Raw genomic sequence first — 10127 nt, forward strand, 5'->3', positions numbered from 1 at the left:
ACATTTTATAAGAGGATCCGAATCACTTCTCGCTAAAACCAGAAAGTTAGGAAACTAATGATGATGATGATGATGATTAGTTCCTATTGAACCACTGTAAATCGTAGGGCATTATTAAATAAATTTGTATTGTTGCTCTGTTTTTTTCTTTCTAGTCATTGCTGTTTACTGATACTAAAAGTCATCGCCGTTAAGTCCAGTCTTTTTCTTCTTCTCTCAGTTAGGAACATTACAAGTGTCACGTAACCTAGCCTGGAGTTGAGTTTGTCAGCTAAGACATCCAGACACACCTATAAAGTTCGCTTCATTTGTTCCAATTTAACTGGTTAACGAAGTCCACGATAAGATAATTGAAGATAGACTCTTGGGAACGAGAGACAACATCCTTGAACCTTTATATTGCGGAACTGATAATTAATCTGAATATGATAAAATCTCTAATGTCATATTTGATAAGTTTTGGTCAATTTTGATAGAGACAGTCTTGGATTTAGTATTAACAAGTAACACCCAGGTATACAGTCAATTTCAGACGACATCTAATTGAAGCCATGGATCATAATTTACATACTTTCAGTGAACTAAGTAAGTAAGTATGTAAGCCGATCAGTTCCACACTAAAATACACATCAATAATCAACACATCTTTGTTTCCATCATCAAACACGATCATCACTTCCATCCAAATCAAGACATGAAAAATTCTATGTAAACAACAAGCCAAATCAATTTTTTCTACTAAGAGCACTAAGTCACGATTTTATCATAATAGTAATAGACAACAACAAAAAACGAGTTCATCCTTCCATCAACAATTCAATAAGTCACCGATTATCTCTCGCTTTGATGTAATAATTTTTTGAGTAATGAGCTTTCATCGCCAATCATTTCAATTGGGAAAGAATTTAATGAAGCAACATGAAAAATTTGAATTGTTTTGCAGCTGATTAAAGCTGACTATTATCATAATAAAAGAGATGAAATTGAATATTATTTTTTTTGGAGGAGGTGCGCATTAACAATTTTTTTCATGTCCGATTTTGGAGGCTTATGATGTGCCATGTCTTTATTTAAAGTTTTGTGAGACCCACAGCGGTTCTTTATTGTTGAGAAAAATTTCAGGCATTCTTTTTATTTTCATTTCATTTGAAATATTTTGATGATTATTAGCGGTATTTATGGGCAATTTACAGCTATTGCATGAATGCAATTTTATTCGATCGATGTTTTATTGTGAAAATTTGAATTTTGAGTGCTAATTAGTCAGTTTGTCTTTTGTAGTACCATAACAAGATAAAGTTACAGAGCAATCTGTCCAAAGGGATCAGGTCCAAATGGTTTAGGATTGCAATTAATTTGATTGATAAGTAGACATGAATATTTATTAATAAGGTTAGGGTCATTTTATGCTGATACAACTCGGGAGAGGTACATTAAAAATCTTATAAGTAGAATTTGTGACTATTCTTCGTGTGAATCGCTTAAGATGCGCAGGTCATGTGAGCAGACTACTATAGAATGTCCCTGTATAAAGCGTAAAATTGGTAGACTTTGACAGAAGATCAAGAGAAAAACTGAAAAGTTCCTGGATTGGAAACTTTTCTGATAAGGACGCTCGAGTTCTTAATTGTCGAGAACTGGTTTAAATTGTCGGAAGAAAGAGCTGTCTACAGACGAACTGTAAACACGAACATGGGAACCATGTGCTCACGAGTAGAGATATCAATACAAATACCCAAATACCCAAATATTTGGGGTATTTCGTACTATTTGGGGTACCCCAAATATTTGGGTGTAAACCCAAATATATTTGGGTTTCCTTTAAATCATCACTATTTAGGTACTCAAAACAAAATTTTTCATAAAATTTTTAATTTTTGTTGAAATGTATCGTGAAAATTTTTGGTCAATTTAAATTGAACTCAATATTTTGAAATATTAAGCCTAAAATCAATAAAATCAAATAGCATAGACATTTATGTTTAATAAAAGTAATATTTTAGTGTTTTTGATGCATAATATGGACCGAAAGTATAGTAAAGTTGCATAAATTCAGCCTAATCATTACCTAGACACTATAGGCAATCTACCGGTAGAAAATTATATTTCTGTATGCAGATAATAGAAGATAAATTCTTCAAAAAGGTAGCTTTGTTGATCTGTATGAGACAAAAATGTTCATGAAGTATTAAAAATTCAAGAATCAGCTATCATTGTCTATTTTAAACACCTCTCGTGGGTACAACTTTGGTACAACAGTAAATATGGGTACAAGAATCAAAATATTTACAAGATTGACTTTTTAATTTTAACTAAAATAAGTGGTGAATGTCTTTTCCAATGAAGAAACAATTCAATGACTGTTATTTGAGATAATTTTTAAACGAACAATTCTTGAAATTGTCCATAAGTCTACTTTTAGCACCAAAATTTTTTTAAAAATATTTGTACAAATATTTGGGGTTTACTATTTGGGTATTTGGGTATTTGTACAAATAGTAAAAACTCAAATAATTGACATCTCTACTCACGAGCCAACGAAATAAGTAAGTATCACTATGGAAAGACTATTTACACGAGTTCTTGGGCTAAATTAAAGACCACAAACATAAAATGACAAGTCGATCCATCAAATGCGCCCCAAAACAATTCAACATCAAATTGTTCTCACTTTCTCATAAATCATTAGGTTCATTTGATTGGCTTGATTAAGTTTATTAAACGTAAAAGTGAAGAAATTTATGGTTAAAATGTTAATTTTGATTTTTTTTATACTTTAACAATTCACGAAATAAAAGGTGAGGAAAGAATTAACAAATGGAATGAACTTTTGATAATTTCTGTTAATTTGATAGTTTTTATTAAAAATCGTGTCGTGTTTAATGAGATTTATTTTTTCATACAGAAGGGATGTTAAACAGTGGAATTTTTCACCAGTGTGTTAATGAACAGTGGAATTTTGTAGGTAACCAATGCAGAGATATGTATTCGAAACCTCAAGTTTAGGGATCTTAAGGGGTTTGAGAATATAAGGAAGTTTGGGATCTGATTAGAAAATATCCTGGATTGGATTGGATTGGAATAGAATGGATTGGATTGGATTGTTGATAAGGACGCTTCTCAATATCTCGAATTCGCGTAAGTTATCGAGCTGTCTACAGACGTTCTTTAAATGCGGCAATAGGCCCCGTGCGACTTAGCCAAGAAAGTAAATAAGTAAGTTAGAGATCTGAGGAAATTTGCCAGTCTGAGGAGGTTTAGGGATCTGAGGGTGTGTGCAGATCTGCAGGGGTTTAGGTATCTGAGGAGGTTTGGGGGTCAAACTCCCCTCTTTCTTGGATACAAATTCTTCATTATGTTTGAGATTATGCTCAAGATTTGCAATTCTGGATGCCCCTTTGATTGAATAGATCAATATTAGCCCATTTAATGCAAAGCTCTAGTTTACAGCCGTTTGGAAGCCACACGATGTTAAGAATTAATTTTTAATTTGTACGTATTTCTCCTTCTACTTTGTATCACTTGATTAGTAAGCGAAGTGTATGTTTTTATGATAGTAGAGATCTATGATAACCATAGAACAAGATTTGGAGCTTACTAGGAATTTATACGAATTTTAAAAATAAGCACAAAACTATTTTATATTAATTTTAAGTTCAAGATTAATCGTTCCTCATAAAAATATTAAATGACAAATTTATTAAAAGAAACTCACGCTGTTAAACTATTAATTATTTCTTTATCATCTATTCTGATTAATAGTATGCTGTATTCTCCATATTAAATGAATTCATAATAGTAACAGTTCCAAAATGCTACAGAACAAATTAATAATCAGCGTTGAAAGTTGCTCATTTCTTCATAATTAAAAATATGAAAATAAGAAGTCTTAATATTGGATGTAAAATGAGATGAAAGAGCTTGAATAAATCATCAACTAGCCTTGCTGTATACACATCTTCATTCTTTAATTTCTCAAACATTCCAGCACATTTTTAGGTTTTACTCACAGTCCATTAAGCAATTATGAATGCCCAATATAAACAAAAACGGATCTACAGATTAATCAGTCATTATTTCAACTTTACCCAATTTTTCCAATTCCGATGACAAAAGAGATGTAGCTTGTTAAACAAATTCAAATTTTTTCACTTTAATTTGAGAATTTAAGGTTCAAATAAATTCAATGGAAATAGTTTTGGTGATTAATGTAAGTGAAAGACTTTTTTGAGGAAATTTTCACGTCTGCTTAAGTCATTAAATGAGTGAATGTCTCTGGATATAATGCTGACCAGCCGTTTAATCTGTTTGTTCAATTTACTGCTGAACTTTTACTCTGATAATTAAAAATTGATGCACGAGTCTTTTGGAATTTAATTGAGTAACAGAGTGACTTTCTTCCTACTTTCTTTTAGTTCACTTTTAGTGGATTTAAGATGTTTTTGGATTTTGGAATTTAGGCTGTGGTGACCAGATTGGAATCTGGCTTATCAAGTCATATATAGGCGAATCTGCCAATGCAATATTACGGTATGCTTAGTGCGGTTCAGGCTGAAGCTTACTACCAAATGATACCGCGACACCCAGATTGTTCATCACAGCTCCACGTGCACATAAGGATGACAAATACCAAACAAAATTTTAGTCCAAAAAACCACTACTTTAATTTTACTTTATCAACAAAATCAAATAAGCATGCATTCAAGTTAAGCTAATAGAAATCCCCAAACAATCATTTGTTTTTGTCTCATCTTATTCTTAGAAGTTTTTTTTTTATCAATCGGGCATGAGATGACAAAAAATCAATATTTGTAATACATTTGAGAATGTAAAGTCATCATGAAATGAAAATGTCAATAAGTAATTGATTGGAACCGAGTCATACTAAGTTAAAGACATCAAATGACAGTATAAGGCAGCAAATGACAGCAAAATACAGCTAAAAACAGTAATAGACAGCTAAAAACAGCAAAAGACATCAATAAACAGCAGAAAAACAGCAAATGGCAGTAAATGACAGCAATAGACAGCTAAAAACAGCAATAGACAGCAAATGACAGCAATAGACAGCAAAAGACAACGAATGATAGCAAATGACAGCAAAAGACAGCGAATGACAGCAAGAGACAGCAAAGAACAACAAGAGGCAGCATGTGCCGCTCGGATCAAAATAATTACATCATCTACCAATCACTTATTCCTCATTTCTTATTTTCACCAGAAAATAAATCACGAAATATCCAACAAAAAACTTCCATCTCAAGACACGAATGATCAACACTCTACATCTTCATTTTCTTAAGAAGAGGTCAAGATGCTCAAGCTATAAGAAAGAAGAAATTAGAAAGAAAAAGAAAGGAAGGTCGGACATTTAATAATTGATGTTTTTTGGTAATTGTTATTGACTGCCGATTTGAAAATGCTTTTAAAAAAATATTTACTTTTATGTGGCTTCACGGAAAAAAGGCTTGGATTAAGTGGATAAAAATAGAGAAGTGCAAAAGGTCAAGCAGATTTCATGCAACTCTTGTGCTATATTAAATGATAGACTTTTTATATTTTTGGCTTCCCTTTCGCTCACATACCTTAGTGGTATACCGTATAGTAAAATAATTATGAGTTGCTGTATACTGAGAAGGAAGTTGTGTTATTAAGATTTGATTTGTCTGTGTGGTCTTGGAGAATACTTGAACTTTGGGTATGTAATGTCATGAAAATTGGTTGAATCTTCGTCATATTGACAGACAGCACACTATGCAATGATAGTCTCTAGTAGGAATCGAACCCAAGTACTCGCAAATGAGTGGTACAGTTGTTGGGTCTATTGCTTAACCAGTCGACCACAGAGGCCTTACACTTGCATTGACAGATTCACTTATACTTGGCTTGATACCCAAAATTCCGCTCTATTCAGACACCACAGGGTACCATGCAGTATAAGGTATACTTAAATCAATATCGGCACTCTCACGATGATCTGGCACAACAGACCCTATTTAAAACCCTATTTAAAGAGTCTCTTGCTGTCCTCAATAACAGCAACCATACCCAAATAGCACTGTTTGGTTTAATAGACGAACCTATCAAAGTGTTTGGAAGGCTTGCAAGCTCAGATAATGAGCATGCTTCTTGCTAAAGATTCACAACGTTATCAATTAAAAGAAACTTTCATTAGAGCAGTGATGGACAACCTTTTTTGATCCAAGGCACACCTCAGCCCTAATTAAGTCTTCTCGATACACTAATACAGCAAATCTATTCAACATTGAAATATACCATCGTGCCGTGGCACACAGGTTGCCCAAAACTGCTCTAAAACTACTCCAAAAGCTAGAATAATGACAAATTTATAACAAAAATTCAACCTCAAAAGCATCAAATCTTTCTAATTAAATACATGTACCATTAATATTACAGCAGCAACAACTTTAAATGCGCCCTAAAGCCTCAAACTCCTAACAATCATCCAAACCTTTTTCATAACTTTTTCCATCAATCCCAACTTTGATTGATTGATTTGCACGAAGGTCTACATAATGGAAAAATTGAAAGTAAACAATAATTTATATTTCTTAATTCTTCAGCTACTCCGACCATTCTTGTAAATGTAAAAGAAAAAAAAAATGTTTGAGGTCATGACAAAAAAACAGCATCATTTTTGACGACTTCATTAAGTTACTTTCATGGATATTTACACAACTGTTAGTCGAGTACATTTTGAGGTATGGTTGGTACTATTGTGTAAAATTTTGTTATGAAATTGACATTTTAGAACACTTGAATGCTTGACTGAAAATGCTTGTCAATGAGGTAAAATGGATGGGAATTGATATTTTCATTGAAGCAGCTCAATGTAGTTGGCAAGGCATCGCTTCGTTGACATTTTGAAGACATGACTAGAAGGTGGAATGATACTCTAAGGTGAGGCTGATTTTGGTCAATTTTTATGATGAAAAATGGGATTTGCTGTGTTCTTGAATAGCACAAGTCCGATAATCGATCCATATTCTGGCACCAGGCTGACGTGACTCTGGCATGGTGCTAGATTTAGGCCAGATCTTGTGATTTTATTATGATTCTGAATTCAAACCAAATCCGGTTATTCTGGCATGATGCTGGATTTAAATTGAATCTGGTGATTCTGGCATAATGCTGGATTTGAACTAGATCTAGTGACTCTGCCATGGTTCTGAATTCAAACCAAATCCGGTGACTCTGCCATGGTGCTGGATTTAAACAGAATCAGGTGACACTGTCATGGTGCTAGATTTAAACCAAACCTGGTGACGCTGGTATGTTGCCAACGTTAAGTCGAATCTAGTATTTCTGGCAAGATGTTGGACTAAAACCGAATTCGGCGACTTTGGCAAGGTGCTGGATTTAAACCGAATTCGGTGAATCTTGCACAGCATTGGATTCAAATCTAATCAGGTGACCCTGGCATCAATTAAAACCAATTTCAGTGACTCTGGATTGATGCGGAAGAGGTCATTGACAGAAGGTGACAATTATGGAAAAAAACACTTGTGGAAGGTTGACTGGTAAGCCGGAAAATCCAGCTTTTGATAGCTCTTGCCAGATTTAAACCCAATCCAGCACAATATCAGCATCACGTCTGTCTAGGACTGGACTTTTGATCAATTAACCGACTTGTACCATTCAGTATCATGCTGTTCGGATCTTCAAGCAGAATAGAGTATGAAAATGCAGTCACTGACATCAACAGCACTTAAATCAAATTCCCCTTAAGTCAATTTAACCCCAAACAAAAAAATTAATTTACTTCTTTTTTCTATCAATTATTTTCATGTTCATCTTGATCCATATTATTAATTAGAAATTTTCACCACGTTCACGACAATAATGTACAGTAAGAATAGAAACATGCACACGACGCGCAGTAATATTCAACTTGACATGCATGTAAGTATGTAATTGAAAGCTTAAATGACAACAATATGGAGCTCAAGCTGCTTGGCATCATATAGTGATTATATATACAGAGAACCAGAAGATATGTGCTGCAAGTGCTTTCATGAGAATATGCTCTTGTGTAGAATATTGATATGTTTTGTAAAAGAGAAGCATCTCACAAAAAAAAAGATGTCACGAAATGAACACAGATATTGTAAATGAGTAATAAAGTACATTAATGATGTCAATAAAGAATCGACAATTTTTTTTTTGTGTTATTGATTCTGTGGAATTAATATGATATGGGAAAGAGAGATAAGAAATGCATCTGGAAACGAGTTTACAATCAGCCAATTAAAATTTTTTCTTTCCTTCTTCTTTTTCTGCCTTTTTTTATTTTCTCAAACATTTATCACCTCATTTTTTTAAATGTGTAACTTAGTATGGATATCTGATTGTGATTTGTTTTGAATCTATTGATTTAAGTATGACTTGGTGTCCGATTTTATTGAGGACTGTTTGAATAGTAGAGGAATTTAGAAGTGTTCCTTAGAATTAGAGGCTTGTTTCTATGAATTCAACTTGTTCGTTCTTTAAATTTATGATTAATCTACCTTAGTTTAACAATTGAATGGTTATGAATTTCTCGTACACAAGATGCTTTTTACTATAACATGGCACAGGCGGGATCATGCTTAAATGGATGTTTTTTGTCGTTCTAAAATTGTAAATTTATATACAAAGCGATATGGTGCCTCAGTGTAGTAAATGGGAAAGCATTTAGCTCAAATTTGGTACCTTCACTTGAAATCGTTAGTTCGAATCCCTTACTATTGCTATTTTTGTGCATTTTCAAACGTATGAACACTTGATCTGCTTAATGTAAAAGATAAAGACAAAATCTGAGCTTTGAACAGTATTGAATTTAAGGGTCTTGTTTATGGGTTAATCTTGAATCAAGGTATGAGTGTCAATGCTAGGACCGAATCATTAGTTCGTTTTTCCTTCCTTGCCTTCTGAGCTCCAAAACTTTTATGGCTCAGAAAAGGGATAAAAAATGTCAGTTTAACTTATAGACAGAGAATTTTTAAAAATCAAGTGACAGATCTAGCAAAAGAATCAGATGTCAGGCATTTTTTTGTAACCTAAGGTCCAAATAGGAGCATGGTTACAGTCAGTAAGTAAGTGAATCGAATATTGATAAAACAGCAAAAGCCCTCAAACGACGCCTGTCGCAAATGTTCATCGGCCACCGGTCGATGAAGCCAAAGAGAACAAAATTACATCACAACTAGTTAAAGGTAAGTTCCATGTCCAGTTAATGACTAGTCCTTCATTTAAAATGCGTCTCTCTTGTATCTTTATCTTTCCTACTTTAACCCCATCTAATAACCAATCTCATTGATACATATACAAGTTGAAAGCATATAATAAACGATTTTAAAGATACACATCTTGGACATGTCAATAAAAAATATCACGCGAGAAGAATTTTTAATTGAGAACTCAATTTTTTTATCCCATTCCATTGGTTTTAATTTATTGTGTCTTTTATTGCAGCTGTTGATGCTGTTGAATTGATTTGGAATTGGTCAATTTTGGAGTGAAAATCGAGTTTTTGATGGAATTTTATGATGATTGAAAAATTCCGATGACAAAATAATGAAGTCAGTTGGAAACTACGGCAATTTTGAGTTGGTTCCTTAAGTCCATAGCTCAGAGGAAGTCATTTGATGGAATTTTGAACTCAAATGACCCATAAGAACCAAAATATTAAGCATTCATCGATGAAATGTAGCCTAAATAATTGAAAAATATCCATTTCATCTACTTCTACCTGTACCTTTCCTAAAGCTTCATCCTACAATTTGTACAAGCACTTGAACTTGATCTCATGGATTAAAAATATTGGAAACAAATTCTCAATTCTGCCTACACTCTTCAGATTTAGAAATCAATTTTAACCATCAGCATTGACCTTTCAAGATCTAACCTGCGTGACTTCTATTTACAGCCAATGATGATGTTCCTTTAAATTATTTTGTTTATTTTCTTAGTTCCTAACAACTTTAAAGTTCAAATTTTACATGAAATGTATTTGCTTCTAATGATTATTATAAGATATTGGATGTATGTCCTCGGGGTATTGTATTATAGTCATGTGATGTATTTCACATACATATCATGAGTAACAAGGAGAATTTGTGTATGAC

Source organism: Chironomus tepperi, unplaced genomic scaffold, assembly GCF_022539635.2.
Source record: "Chironomus tepperi strain 1889 unplaced genomic scaffold, CSIRO-AGI_Ctep_v1 contig_101, whole genome shotgun sequence".
Taxonomy (NCBI): Eukaryota; Metazoa; Arthropoda; class Insecta; order Diptera; family Chironomidae; genus Chironomus; species Chironomus tepperi.